At 42.4% G+C, this 15285-nt stretch overlaps 1 protein-coding gene across 18 annotated transcripts in view; it reads left to right on the top strand.

Annotated features, from left to right (window-relative positions):
• The window catches only part of KIAA1217 (sickle tail protein homolog), a 733798-nt gene that overhangs the window by 644101 nt on the left and 74412 nt on the right, over positions 1 to 15285 (top strand). The window contains exon 1 of one of the 18 annotated variants that reach the window (XM_038529787.1): positions 7619 to 7983. The exons of the other annotated variants lie outside the window; for them this stretch is intronic. The gene's annotated coding sequence lies outside the window, so the exon portion shown is untranslated. Of the gene's footprint in view, positions 1 to 7618; positions 7984 to 15285 lie in introns of those variants that run through there. 18 annotated transcript variants of the gene reach the window in all.

Genomic DNA, 15285 nt, shown 5'->3' with positions numbered 1-15285 from the left:
GTGAGTACATTGGGCTCATCCAATCTGCCACAATGATTTCCTTATTTTAAGGCCAACTGATTAGCAGCCTTAATCCCTCTTTCTTGTGTAGTCAGAGGTTCAGCAGCTTAGGATGCAGACATCTTTGGGGGACCTTGGTTCTGCCTACCCCACACAGCGTATGAGCTTAGGACCAAGAGGCCAGGAGAACCGATAGAAAGTGCTGGAAGAATTTCTAGGGAATTCTGGACTGGAATATGAGTGATGACATTGTGGGATCAGAGCCCACACTTGGGGAGGAAAAGGCCTCTTACGTCCTCAACTGCTGCTTTTTTTTTATGTCAGAAATGATGTGCGATTTGAAGTGAGGGCTGTGTTGCTACTTCAGAAAATCTAGGATTTTGAGGCTTATTTTTAGCTAGTTACACTTTAAATGTAAACCAGCACCACGTGAAGACAGATTGAGTCATGCTGATCATGAAACACGGACTGACTGTTACTGTATCCTTGCTTTTTATTATTTTGTTATTCTTTCTCAGCAACATTCATAAGAGGCTTTGTTCCCTTGGATGTCTTTATTTTTTTGATATGTCTGGCCTTCGAACTGGAGTTACACGGTACTCTGAGTTCTGTTTCTGTTACGCAGAGCCCACACGGGGACCCCAGAATCGCCTCCGAAAATCCTGTTTATGGTGGGGAGAGGACACCTGTTTTAACTCTTAAGCAGATGTGGTCCTGACATAAGGACCAGCAGTGAGCATGTGGAGACTCAAATATCAACCATATGGACAAAGCCCTATCAGAATTCAGAACTCTTGCCCTGGGTTTCAGTCAAGTTCTGCTTTTACTTTTAAACGAGACCCTAACAATCTTTTGGTGTGGCCCACAGCCTCCTTCAGACAGCATTTTTGTGTGAGGAACTCAGCTGTTGGCCCCAGATGTCAAGACAACAAACGTACACAGACACGCTTTTAGGTTTCCGAGAAGACAACTTTAAAAACGAGAAATAGGGGATTCCTGGGTGGCTCAGCAGTTGAGCATCTGCCTTTGGTTCAGGGTGTGATCCTGGAGTCCTGGGATCGAGTCCCACAGCAGGCTCCCCTCCTTCTGCCTATGTCTCTGTCTCTCTCTGTGTGTCTCATGAATAAATAAATAAAATCTTAAAAAAAAAAAAAAAAAAAAGAAACAAGAAATAGAACCTGGCTTTGAAAGCAACGAGGTGCCATCAGGCCTGCAGTTTGTCACTTGGTCCCTCTTCACAGATTCCAGAAGCTAACAGACATGAAATTCCTTCAGCCTCACCTTTTGGCTGTGGAGGTTGGAATTCTCGTTCCTTCTCTGTGAATGTAGCTTAAAGGAGAGGAGGCTTTGCTGAGTCCGGCCTGGAGCCCAGCTGTGTTACCCCATCACTTATGGGGAAGAATGGAAGGAGAGAACAGAGCAGGGATCAATTGTTATAGACTAAACCAAGCTGCATGATGGGTTGAGGGAAGCCTCACCCTTCCACATGTTTGCAATGAGCGCGTGGCCATGAAGGAATTTGATGATAACTCCTCGTACGAGGCGGTTACGCACGCAGCCCCACACCTGGTGTCATTGACCCTCAACCTGCGGCCCCCAGACTCAGCGTGGGACAGCCTGCCCAGCTGTCCCCTCACAACCGGTAAACACACATCTCAAGACAGACACTGGTTGGATAGAGCAGAGGCCCAGAAACAGGGACACCAAAACTGAGACGTGGCCTCCGAGACTGCCCTTAAATGAGGACTTTCAGATCTTAACCTGTGAAACCAGAGAAGGCATGAGACTGAATCTACAAGAATCACCAGAGCAGTTTTATGATGGTGGTGGTGTTCCTCAGGAAGCGTGTTAAAGTATTAAGTTTGAGGCTGTGGGCCCCAGAGCATGCATAGAATATGTGCCTGGTAGGGAAAACATGTGTCTTGTTTTCCACTTAGCGGCTAGCTGAGCACTTTTGAGGCGAGTCTGTGGAAGGAGACTTGTGGTTCTCTGCTGGAACTGAGCACTCCCGGGTCCTGATTCTTTGCACGTGGGTGCAAATCACCCCGATCTAATTTAATCACAGGGCTGTTGTTTCCTTACAAAATTAGATAGAAAGCTTTGAAATTTAGCTCCCAAGGGATTGAGCTCACCATATGGAAGAGGCCCTCTTGCAAAATTAGGTATTCACTCACAGGGCTGGTAATTCACAAATGTACAACTCAGAGATGAGCCATTCCATCTTGTGGCTCTCGGAGGGTACCAGTGACTTCCTGTCCACCAAACCCAGTGGCTTTTTCTGCAGTTTGGGGGCTTTTCCACCTTCTAGCACACTTTGAGATGACTTCCTGAGATTTTTGGCTTCTATCATTCAGTTCTTTCCCTCTTGTTTATCTTTCATTTTTACTTAGATATGACAGCTCCCAGATTTTCATTTAGAACACCCTCCCCAGAACTGGCCCTACGTCTTAAATTTCCTAATACCAAAATCAGTCCCTGCATCCCAGGCCTCTTTTATTTCAGCTCTGCCTTGATACCAATAAATGGTCTTCTTAGAAACCTTGGTTTCTATTTTAAACTGCCATTTCTAAATCTCTTGCTTACGTTCAAACACATCTCAGCCTGCTTCATTCACTAACTCTTCTCCCTCCTGCCCATAAATGGTCTTCAGTATGCTCAAGTGGACTTTACCGATGCATGTGTGTATGAATTTGCTTTTTAAAAAAATCTGCGTCCTTTCACTTGTACTTGTACTGTTGTTTTTTTTTTTAAAGATTTTATTTATGTATTCATGAGAGACACAGAAAGAGGCAGAGACACAGGCAGAGGAAGAAGCAGGCTCCCTGCAGGGAGCCCCGATGAGGGACTCGATCCGAGGACCCTGGGATCATGCCCTGAGCCGAAGGCAGGCTCAACCACTGAGCCACCGAGGTGCCCCCAGACTTGTGGTTTTAATCTTACTGCTGACTTAACCATTATGTCAGCATGGATGACACTTGAAATTATAACCCTAGCTCTGCCATTTCTCTAGACTCCAAGAGCCCAATCTTCAACTTCCAAGTGGCTCTCTCCATATGGATATATTTCCAATGTGTCCATTGTTTCCCACTGAAGAAAAAAAATCCTAATTTTTTTTCTCCTAAGTCCTTTTCCTGCTTGTTTTTTCTATTTTTATGCAGTGTAGAGTGACATTGATGGGGGGGTGTATGTGCATTTTGAGGGGCGGGGAAGAAGAGATTTAAAAAGTTGAGTTATCAGTGATTCTTAAATTGCTTAACTTCTGTTTCTCAACACATCCCTCAGTTACCAAAACTGGTCCAGGCCATTCAGCAAGGCCTCTTACCGATGCCCCTTCTACCACTGCCACCCCTGCTCTCATAACAGCCAACTTTTTTGAGCATTTACTGAGCACTCTTCGAGGTGATCTCATTTAATCCCCAAGACAACATTTTGAGGCAGGTATTGGTGTAAGCCCTTCTATTAACAGCTCAGAAAACAGTTGTTTTGGTATGTTAAGAAATTTGCCCAAGACCGCACAGCTAGACAGAGGCAGAGCTGAGATATGAACCCAGGTAGGTGGGCTCCAGATCTCCGGCTCTTAGCAACACTGCTCTGATGCTCTAGTTCTAGCGTTCAGTATTTTTCTAGCAATCAGTCATGCAACAGCCTTTAGCCATGCTCCCAGTTCTCCTTACCCCAGTCCAACAACCACTTTTCCAGCCATCCCCCCAAGCCCACCACACAGGGCTGATGGTCAGTATCACCTGCATCCAGATACCCAAGCAGAACCTCCTCACAGTTCTTACTCCGGGTATCTGAAGTGCCCTCTCCCGCCCCACAGATTCACCATTCAAAATTCCTTCCATCCAGTATACTACAGGACAACTGCCTAATCCCTTCAATAAACCACTGGCCTGAAAAAAAAAAAAAGTGGGCGGGGACACTGTATGTTTCCCAGGTCACGTCTATACCATAACAACCGAATGCCATGAATGCACCATGTTGGGATGCTGATTAGAGCAACCAACTGTAAAAGATATGTTTGAAACTCTTTGGGAAATTTGAACATGTGTTAGGAATCAGGTGATGTTAGGGACAACTGGTAATTCTGTGGGGTATAATAATGGCTTGGTGGTTATGCTTTTTAAAATGAGACATACTAAGTATTTACAGGCAAAATGATATGATGAATGGGATTTGCTTCAAAATACCCCAGCAGAGAAAACCAAAACAGCAGAGAGAAGTGAAACAAAGTTGGTAAACTGCTGAAAAATGTCTCAGGTGGATGACAGGAGTTCACTAGATTATTTTCTCTATTGTTTCTGAATGGTCGACAATTTCCATTTTGAGATGTTAAAACATAAAAACTTGTTTCTCGAGGCCAAATAAAAGGCCACCTACCTGATGAGGCTCTCCCTAATGCTTTGACACAATTTATCTTTCCTTTCCTGGGGCATATTGCACGTTGTCCTGGTGTTATAACCATTTAGGTGCGTGTGCATCTCCTCCACAAGACTAAATTCCAAAAGTGCAAACCATCTTGTGTTTGCTGTGTTCGCCTCTGTATCCCTCACAAAGTCAGCCGCGATGCCTTACCCATGGTGAGTGTAAACACAGAATGCATTGAGTACTATCACGGTAGTGCTGCGATTGCTGTATTATTCATTTTCTGTCATTAACGAGAACCCACTGTAAAAATATCTCTCTGTTCTCATCACCAGAAATAGTTGTGCTTCTCCTGGTTTATTTTTGTCATATGGACACTTTGGATCTTGAAAGTGATCATTTTCCCTCTTTGTGTTGCTACTCTAAGGCTTAGAATTAAATGTGTGGCCCGCCCACAACAAGCGTACAGGCATTTGCCGCGTGTGTTTTGTGTGTTGGCTTTGTTCCTGGCCTCTCTTTATAATTTTCCTACTTTCATCTTTTTTGTCGTATGCTCCACTTTTTGACTTTTTAGAGGCAAAACTGTAATAATTTATGTGAATTCTATTAATTTCTTTGTGGAGCCAGGCAGGGTACAAGTAGTATTCATTCTATACCATTGTTCTTCTGGATGTAAGATAATAGACCTTTTTGTATCTACACAGCAGGCAGTGTGTTAACTACTTTGTATACTGATTAGCCAGTAACTCTGCAAAGTAGATATACTGACTCCATTTTTCCCCGATGATGCAACTGAGGCCAAATGAGTCTTTCCCAGGCCCACACAGCTGGTAAATGTCAGACACTGGATTTGAACCCAGTTCTTTCCGACTCTCTGTATTCAGCTATAGCCTTCCTTCCTTGATAATTTATCAAAATTTTTCAAGTTTTGAAATGCTTTCCTAATGAGATTTTAGAACACATAAAATATCCTTTCTTAATATTTGTTTCACTTCTTCTGTTTTAGAACTTTTAAAATAGATCGTATTTATTTATTTGAGAGAGAGAGAGCATGCATGAGTAGGGGGAGGGACAGAGGGAGAAGCACACTCCCCGCTGAGCAGGGAGCCCGATGTGAGGCTCGATCCTAGGACCCTGGGATCATGGCCTGAACCAAAAGCAGATGCTTCACCAACTCAACTCATGGGTGGCTCAACCATGCTGAGCCACTCAGACACACCTGTTTGTTTCACTTCTTAACTCCGTTATGTGTCTATTTCATGGCATCTTTTTATATTTAACTTTACTCCATTTTGTTCTCTTTTAGCCAGATATCCCATACCCACCCCCCAAAAATAAAAGAAGAAGTATATGTCATTTAGTATATGTGTCTGAAGTGGCCATGCCAGAGAACTCTTTTTCCCATGAGGCAGTGTTCTGGTTGAGAGGAAGGTTTTGAGGTTTGGGAAGGGATGAAGTAATCCTATAGAAATGGAAGAGAAGAGAATCTCATAGAAATGGAAGTTCCCAGAAGCACTCCTAACTAACCCTCTTTCAAGCATTCAAGGTCCTCTTTCTCGACCCACTGTCAGCAACAGTGGTTTTAATGACCAGCATTCATGATATGCCGACTCTGGGCCAGGTACTGTGCTGAGCATGGCCCTTGTATTCATTCTCATTTGATTTTCCAACATCCCAGTGTGAGGGGAATTCTTGTCACCCCCTGTTTTCAGATGTGGAAGCTGAAAATCAGCGGAAAAAAAAAAAAAAAGCCACACAGCTCTTCCATGGTAGAACTGGATTGGGAGCCAAGCAGGCCAAGCCCAGAACTGATCTTGCTCACTCTGGTGGGCAGTAGGTCCTACACTACTGCCTTTACCATCAGTGTCCATGTGACACTCATGTGTGTAGACCTCACTCAAAAGCCACCATCTTCATCAGGACTTCCCTACCTCCTCCCTTTTCCATGCCTTTCTGAGCCTCCACAGAACCTCACCTGCCCACCTCCATCCCTTGGCCCACTCACCATCTCCTGCCTGCCACCGACACACCTTAGGTCCCTTCTAAGTCCTAAGCCTTTTTGGGGGTGACAATTCCTAACCAGCTTATCTTTGTGCTCTCTATGTTTCCCTCCAGCAATGAGGAAATTCTCATTAACTGTCTAGATGCAGAAGAGGTGTCCCTTCAGCACTTTTCCTATCGCAAACTTTCAGTGAACGCCCCATTTGCTGAGACCAGTACAATGATGATCAGTAAATATAAATCTGAGTTGGCCACACATTCCCGAGCTGATCTCAGTGATAGTTTCTGACGAAAAGGAGAAATAGGAATATCTGCCTGTCCTAACAAATTCCCCATCCTCTCAGTATAATTTTACAGCAGTTAGCAACCGTAAACTTTAAGATGAGAATCACAGATTTGTGAGATTGAAACAAGTGATTGTCAGAAAGGTACACGTTAGCTGCTTTTTAAAAGTTTATTTTCAGAAGTTGAGTTCACCTGCAGGTAGAAAGTAAGCTAGCCTCTAGGTACCAAATTAAATAAGACAGATCTTGTCGTGCTGTATTTATAACTCAGTAGGGCACATCTTACTTGCAGAATGAGTGTAGTATTTCCAATACCTCCAAACTCAACGAAGCAGGACTGGTGATTTTAGGGCAGTTAACCCAGCTCCAGGGTTCACTGGTTCACTCACCCAGCCATGATGGGTGATGCTGGCGAACGAGTGTGGTAACTGCCCTCACAAATCTTCTAATCCCGCAGAAGGTCCGAAGTCAATAATCAACGAGTCAATAACCAGTCGTGATGCAGACATCTGGAGGTTTCCACGTCAGTTCCAGGCTCTGTGAATTCCTTGCCTCTGTTCTACTATTTGCTTGAGTTGACACAGTGGAACCCACTTGGGCAATGCATCTAATCATTGCCCCCTCTGTACCATGCTTTTCTGACAGGCAAAAAGATGTTTATGTTACAATTGGCAAGGAATCACTCTTATTGAAATGATTAGCGAGGCAAACAATTTTTAATACAGTGGCTGTCCGAACACGGTGGATATTTTCTTCCTCCCTAGCTGCTTCCAGTTAGATTTTATTTTATTTTCTAAGAAGCAAGGAAGGGTAATATATGCACATCTGATATGCAGCTTCCAAGTGATACAAATCTCATCTTTCCTGCTGTGTGGCTGCTTGCTTTTCCTTGCACTTTTTTTTTTTTTGTCATTGAGAGGTTATGACAACATGAGCCATATTGTATTTATAAATATCACGTGTTTCCTTGATATGGCTTGCAGTTTCTGCCAGACAGAACACATGGAAGAAACATTTCTCGTTAGCTCAGCATTGGTTTCAGTTATGCTGATTTCCGGGACAGGAAAAATGCCTTCCTACTCAGATTTAACTTTCATAGAGTAGAAACAAAACCTCTGAATGTCCGTGAAATGGTTTTAACAAGGGTGGATACTGCTCCTTTAAACCACATATTTTGACTAAAAGCTTCCTTCTGTAAAAAAAGCCCCAAGCCTTGCATTTAGTCACCATAAAGACAGGCAGTGCTGGAAGCGTTCGAGAGATGGGTGGTTTGAAGGTCTCTGCAAGTCTAGAAAGTTTCTTCTAGAAGAGAAAGGGTCACGGAAGATGTAAGGTAAGAATTGTACCTTTATAACAAAATACAATTTGCGGAATATTTTTGTCATGCGGTGGGATGTTTACCTTCAACTGGGTCAGGTCTTCCTGTATTTCAGTTCAATTCAATGAGGAATTAAAATTCCAGGCTTTTAATTTTCACTTCTTACACACTGCTTAGGAAGAAACTTCTTTGTTATTGGCGATAGTCTGTTTAAAAAAAATTTTTTTAAATTACATTCGACTGTCTTCCATCTATAAATCTTATGATCTAGTTTCTGTTTAACCATATAATTTATTTTCTTGACCATATAATTTAAAAAGGATTTAAGGTGTCAACATTATCTGCCAGTAAGATCTCACTGATGTATGTGTTTTGTTACCATTTTCAGTGTTTTCATGAAGATGTTGACTTGCATTTAGTTTCTGAGACAACTGTAGAAAATTTGAAGATGTGATAGCAGTGGGAGGGGGACTGGAGTATGTGTCCTTCAACATCCTAGGGAAAATTATTTGTTGTTTTTTTCCTTGGGAAAAAACTTTAAATTTTAAATTAAAAATAGCCCTTGTATCTCCGTTTTGACTTTTTTTTTTTAAAGAAATACCACTGTAAGCTTTATAAGTAACATGTAAAACTTCTAGTTTTATATAACAGATAAATCCTATTATGTCAGGCTTGATGATTGCAGAAATCATATGTACTTGAGGTGACGATTTTCTCTTATTTGTGCACTAGTTAGGTCACAATACTTTGCATTTTTTTAAAAAGGAATTTGGTAGAGCAGTGTTTCCCTTTAAAGGTTCATGTGTGCATGGATCTGCTTATCCATATTCCTGTGGATATCTTTATCATACTCTGGAGATGAGTTAATGTGCATGAAAAGTTGTTATCTAGTGTGGTCCAAATAATACATAGTATTTCATTTAGTCATCAGAAAAACTCGACTTCATAGGTACAACTAGACCCATTTTTAGATTGGAAAACTGAGGTCAGAAAAATTAAATAACAAGATCACACACTCGTAATAGCAAAGTTGGAGTTCAAACCCAGGCGGACTCTCTTGCCAGTAGCTAAGAGCTCCAAGTCTGTAGTCAGACACAGACAACTTAACTTGAAAGTAATGATTACAAATAAGCAATGCTTTTTTTGACTCAGGAGAAATTATTTTGTACACTTTGGGAGGGTTTTCGGTTGGTTGGTTAGTTGGTTGGTTCAGATATGTAGCATCCAAAACCTAATATCAGCCCAATAGTCTTTTCAGAGACTTGGTTATGATTCCCTCGGCGTGAAACGAAAACACTAACCAGTAGTTAGTGTGGGGAGGGTTTTGGGCAAACTACCCTTTCCTCTTTGCTCCTTCCTTCCTTGCATCATGGGCTGTGTCACTCGAAAACTGTTTTCATATACCCAGAGCAGGGAGCTTATTCGTGAGCTTGATCTAGAAGTGAGAAGGTGTCTTTGAATGGAGAACTGCCCACATGTCAGGCTACAGCCTGTCAGGCTTTCACAGCAGAGCCACTGCGGGGGAGGACGAGAACAGTGAATAACGTTGAAGGCAGAAGGTTCTAGAATCTGCGCAGCCAGCGGAGCCAGCTCAGGACCAGGACTGTGACTCTCCTCACCCGCTCCTGGAGACTGAGGCATCCACTCAGCCACAAAAATATCCCAGTGATTTGTGATGCAGAGTAATTATTGCCGACAGTGTCAACGGGAGATGCTGCTGCTCATCACAGCCCTGCTCTTGGGCTTCGGGACCGAGACAGCTAGCTGCCAACCCCACTTCTGCATAAAATCCAGGAGTGAAAGTTGATTGGGACAGGACCTTCCTTTAGCAGGGACCAAGGTCATTCTCAAGAGTCCTGTGCCAAGGTTGGGGAGTTGGGGAGATGTTTACACCGCACTCTCTACCCTTTGATATCTAAACCACATCCCTTTTCTTGGCTCTTGTAAATACAGATGTTAGTGGAAATTGCCTTTGACTGGGAGCATATGTCCTGCTGTTTTTCAGGTTGTAACCCCAGCACCTACATGCTGCTTTCTTCCTGGGGGTTGGCTTTTCTGTTTTTCCTGTGGGTCCCCATCGGGGTAACCCAGACTATAGGAAATGGTTTCCTACCACATCCACGCAGGCTCCCTCCATGGATGCGAGGGACCTCCATGGTCTTGCCCTGTAAGAGGGCTTCCAGATGACTGTTCTTTTCATTACACTATTTCTAAAATTTCTCAGGTGAGCATGTGTTACTTTTATTTAAATTTGTGTGTATGGCAGGGGAGCACACATTAGCCTTTCACAGAGAAAATGAATGTGTTCAAGGTGCATATCAACTGGTGGTAGGGTGTTTCCTCTCAGCCCTGCTTTTCTTCCCATCAGACCAGTGATCCCTTTGCTTGCGTGTAATTTGCAGGAGCAATACTATGCCTGCGACTGTAGATTTGTGACTGAGGGGATACCTGGTAGTTGGTGCAACCTCAAGAAACAGAAAGCCTGCCTTATTTGGAATCGTGGGATTTCAGAGGTGGAAAGAAGGTCCTACCCATCATCTTTTATAACCCGTTCACCTGTCAGTGGGACTCGGGAGGCCTAGCATGGTTAGAATGGCTTGGGGTAACCAGATCACACAATAAGGAAGGGACAAATATAGGGCTGGAGCCCCAAGCCACCTGTCCCTCAGACCAGCCTTTTGCCTATTGCCAGCACTTCCGTGCTTTTGTTCTGGCCTCTTTGGGTCCCACTGGATTGATTTAGGAAAATGTTGTCTGTCTGGCTTCTTGTAGGCAGCCATTGTTGGAGATGAATATAACCAGGCTTCACGTCCTCTCCATGGCAGCACATGTCTATAGTGGGACCAGAGCTCATTAATTGGAAATGCATGGTCCTAGACCAAAAATAAATGGATTTTGAACTAACCAGATTTAGATGATCCAATATTTTTATTGAGGGAGAATAAGCCATCAAGTCAACTGAAAAACAGCAGCTGCTTCAAATTATGAGATGCTTTGAATAAAACAATACATATTGGCTTAAAAGGCTTGTATTGTATTATAATATTATTTTGAAAAGTCAGCCTCTTTGCTAAGGAATATGGCTCCTGCCATGACTCTGTTTAAAACATTAATGTATTACTGCCCAGAAGACTTTCAAAGTTGGTTTTTACTAGGAACCAGTGATTTTCAGTGGCACGTAGAAAAACAGGTTTTTACATTTTAATAATTATGTCTTCATGAGTATTAGAGAGGACAAAGAACCAGAGAGTTAATGAACATTATTACTTTATCACAACTAAGTAAAGAAAAAAAAAAGTCAACTTGAAATTGACTTAAAGAAAACCATTAATGGGTAATAGAGCACTGTTGGTGCAAGGAAATGGCCAAAATGGTGACAGTATCTTGTTAGCGAGTGAAGTGTAAAGACCAAGGCTTTAAGACAAAGGATGACACAGGGGCTTGTGAGGATAGAGCAGAATGTCATTAAAGATTGTATCCTTGAAAAAAAATGAACTGTTTCGACGTCAGAATCAAAACTAATAGTTGTTTAAGGGTTCTCAAGGACTCCAGCACTTTGTTATTTGGCACAAAAGAAGAGTTGTTCATTAAATCAGTTTTGTGCACATCTATTTATTTGAGGCCTCTCCAGATAAAAGGTGTGAATACCCAGTGTGCATTTAAGCTAGAGGATGCTTTCTCATTGTTCAGGCAGCACTAACTCACTCCATATTTCTGAAATACAGAAAATATGTTTCATTTAGTTGGTTGATCAACACATGTACTTGATTTCTTTCTTTACATTTTTTTTCTTTTCCTGTGAAATCAGAGTTCATGCTTTTCCTTGTTCTGATTTAACTCTTTGAACCTGTATGTTTTCATTTGCCCTGGATATCACAGGAAGAGCTGCCAAACAAAAACCCAAACAATGATAAGAAATCGTAACGATGTTGATGATGAGGTAATTCGGAAATAGCAGGGACCTGTTTAAACTTCAGCGCATGTTTTTCATAAAGCAAGCCTCCAGAGTATTGGGTATCATGGTCAGTCTGATAGATTAATCGAGGAGGAACGTCTATGACTGTTCCTTGCACTGACTTACAAGAAGGAAGGCAACGGATAGAACATCCTGTGCAAGGTGGACTCCTTGCAGTAGGAACTGAGGGAACATTCTGGATGCATATCCACAAAGTGGATACCATTTTTGCTTGCCTTTAAAGCAAATCTAAAAATATATTTCCTAGCAGCTGTGTAACTGCAAAACAAAAAACTGCTCTACTGCAGCGCAAATTACTTACTAGATATCTCCAGGGTTCCGATCTTAATGCTTCAGAAATTTGCTTTAGATTTTATTGTATATATTTAGACCGAGGAGCCTATTAGCTTGCGATCTAGGAGAACCTCTACATTCTCATGAAAATGAGAAATGTGCCACTGTTGGCAACCTAAGGCTATAATTATGTTAATCTGACCATTTTAAGACTGAAATATGTTGTTTTAAAATGTTTCTGTATTTTTATTATTCGTAACAATGATCTGAAGAAATTTAGTGAAATGCTAATAAGTTTCTATTCAGTATCACTTTGTGACCAGAACATAAAAATGAGTCAAATGGGGTATTTTGATATGTTTAATTTTGACAGATAATTTTTATCCAGAGATATGTACTTCTATATATAGTGCATCTTAATATTATAAAAACTACCAAAACCTTTTTTTTTGTATTTTAAATGCAGATACAGCAAACATATGCATAAGGCTATCTTGACATATGAGTTCAGTAACAGCATTTCTACGTCTACATTAAATGGCACTTTGCAAAAAATAAATAAATAAATCCTCACACTTCACTGTACAAAAAGAGAGCCAAAAACTATTTTTTGAGCAATATAGCAAGAGAAATATTTTTCTATCAAGGACTATCCTAAAGTACACAGATTTTACTATTTCTAATCTAAATATGAGATGAGACCAGAATGGACAATATAATTGAAATTCTAAGAGCATCCAAAAACTTGTGTTTAACAAATTGGTTCAGCCTTGCCTCAACAATCAAGACTTTTATTCTGGCCACAGGCACGTTTCATTCTTAAAGAGAGGTACTCCCAGGTAGCAAGCTGCGAAAGGAAGGAGAAGGACCTAAAGCAGAGATGCGAGTAATCGCCCATCCCATAATTTTTAGAAATAACTAAGATTTGAATATACTTGTCATGTCAGCATAAAGTGCATTGGAAATCTTTATTAGCCTAATCTGGCTTTAGAATCCCCAATTAATTTGGGAATGGGAAGGAGGAAAAGCACTTCCTTGAATGTGAGTCCACAGCATATAACTGGGACTTTCTTCTCAAGGATATGTCTTTGGGAAAGAATACAGCATGGAGCACCTACTTTCAGAATCTACATCCATTCTTTCTTCCGGTGAGCTCTTGTATCTCAAAAGGAGAGTGTGTCTTTCTCATCACGCTCCTATGAATATATCAAAGTGACTATTACCCATTCTGTTCATTTTACTTTCATTTGAGTGAGCCCAGGAATGCTTGTGGGAGACTTTAATGAGAACCCATGCTGATCATGTTTCTCTGCATGCAAAGTTATACCAGAATAATTCAGCTCACTTGATGTTCACAGAACTAGGAGGGTAAGCACAGAAGGTATTCCTGAAGCAACATGGTATCAGAACCAGAGGCTCAGAAAAGTTCTGTGGCAGAGCTACAGTCATGGCGGTGAGACCACAGACAAGATCCTCGGAGGGCAGTCTTTTCATTCATAAACCAGAGCTCCTTCTGCCACAACCCACCCTTCCTTGGTCATCATGGTGGGGAGGAGTGCTGATGGAAGAGGACCATTCAACCTTTGAAAAAAATTTTGAGGGGAAACTAATTTGTGGACTGCAGTCTGTTGAAGGAGAAGTTGAGGATGAGGGTCATGAGAATGAAGCCAGTGTCTCACTGTGCAAATTGTGCGAAACTCCCTCTGTCTGTTTATTCACCCATGTCTTCTTATCTTCTCTGGGAGGCAGTTTACCCTAATGTTGCTTTTCAGAGAAGGGAAGACAAGTAAGAGAAAGGATAATACAAAAAAAAAGAAGAAGAAGAAGAAGAAGAAGAAGAAGAAGAAGAAGAAGAAGAAGAAGAAGAAGAAGAAGAAGAAGAAGAAGAAGAAGAAGAAGAAAGAAGAAAGAAGAAAGAAGGAGAAGGAGAAAAAGATTGGGTTGGGTAGTGGGGGAAGCTGAGGTACTTTGGGGTCATCCTGGATCCTCTTTCTCCTTGAAGTGAGTTGAAAGCTCTGGCTGCTGGTCATGAACTTGGAAAGGCTCCACAGATGGCAGAGCATTTTCTTCACCTGTCTTGCCATCCATGTGGCAGAGCATTCTTTCCTTTCAGGGGCAGTGTTTTGGGGTGGGGTTGAGGTACAACTAGAATATGTCTGCCCCCTTGCCCGATGTCGGCACTCTGTCACATGGACCGTGACTTCCTTACATTGGGTCACTGAGCCTGTAGCCCATCATGTTTGTTACTCGCGAGCTACCCAGATTCAGGAACCCAGGGCTCCCCTCGGAGTGTAGGAATGCTCAAAGTCCGGCAGTCCTTGGGACACAGGGAAGCAGATCTCATCTCTGAGGAAGAAGCTTCTGGCAGCCTTGGAACCGAGTAGGGAAGCGGTGACTGGCTAACCTCCCCCAGCTGTCGAGCAGGGCAAGGCCGGGCAGGGCGTGGGTGGAGACGCTTGCCAAGCCCAGCCTCGGGGTATGCACGACTCCCAAACTGCTTGTCTTTGAGGCTGTTATTTATCCAAATAAGGAGAAGTGGTGGTTTTGCTGACCATCTCAGATTTCGCAGCCATGTCCACTGGCTTGCTGGCTGACTGATCTGATATTTGAACTGAAAACACCAAGGTATTCCTTTGAAATGGAGCACTCTGGTGGGGCTCATGGGTGTCCTGGAGTCATCATTTGGAAGGTGGTTCCCCCCCCCCCCATTTGTAGATAACTGGAGTATGGTCTGGTGTCTGTGGCTGCTCTCCTGTGTCTCTAACATTCAATACAGAAGACTTTGTTCAGGTATTTCTGACCCTGATTTGGGATGGAAAGAATACTGATCTCTGTGATCCCTGAACCACCGCCTTCCTTTGATGAGTGTTCAGAGAAGGTCAAGTCTCCACACTGATTTTTTACCACTGTAGTATGAGATTTTTCTGGCACTTCACAGATCCTGGCCCTGGTATTTGCCTTTGGGTAGGACACTTGAAGCCGTGTGGCCCCAGTTCCTCATCTGTAAGATTGGGATCATGATGTTTATCTGATGGGAATCCACTGGGAATTAAATGAGGTGATTTTGG

This window comes from Canis lupus, chromosome 2 (assembly GCF_011100685.1).
Source record: "Canis lupus familiaris isolate Mischka breed German Shepherd chromosome 2, alternate assembly UU_Cfam_GSD_1.0, whole genome shotgun sequence".
Lineage (NCBI taxonomy): Eukaryota > Metazoa > Chordata > Mammalia > Carnivora > Canidae > Canis > Canis lupus.
Note: the sequence above shows the minus strand (reverse complement) of the source record. Positions and strands in the feature narration are given on the sequence as shown.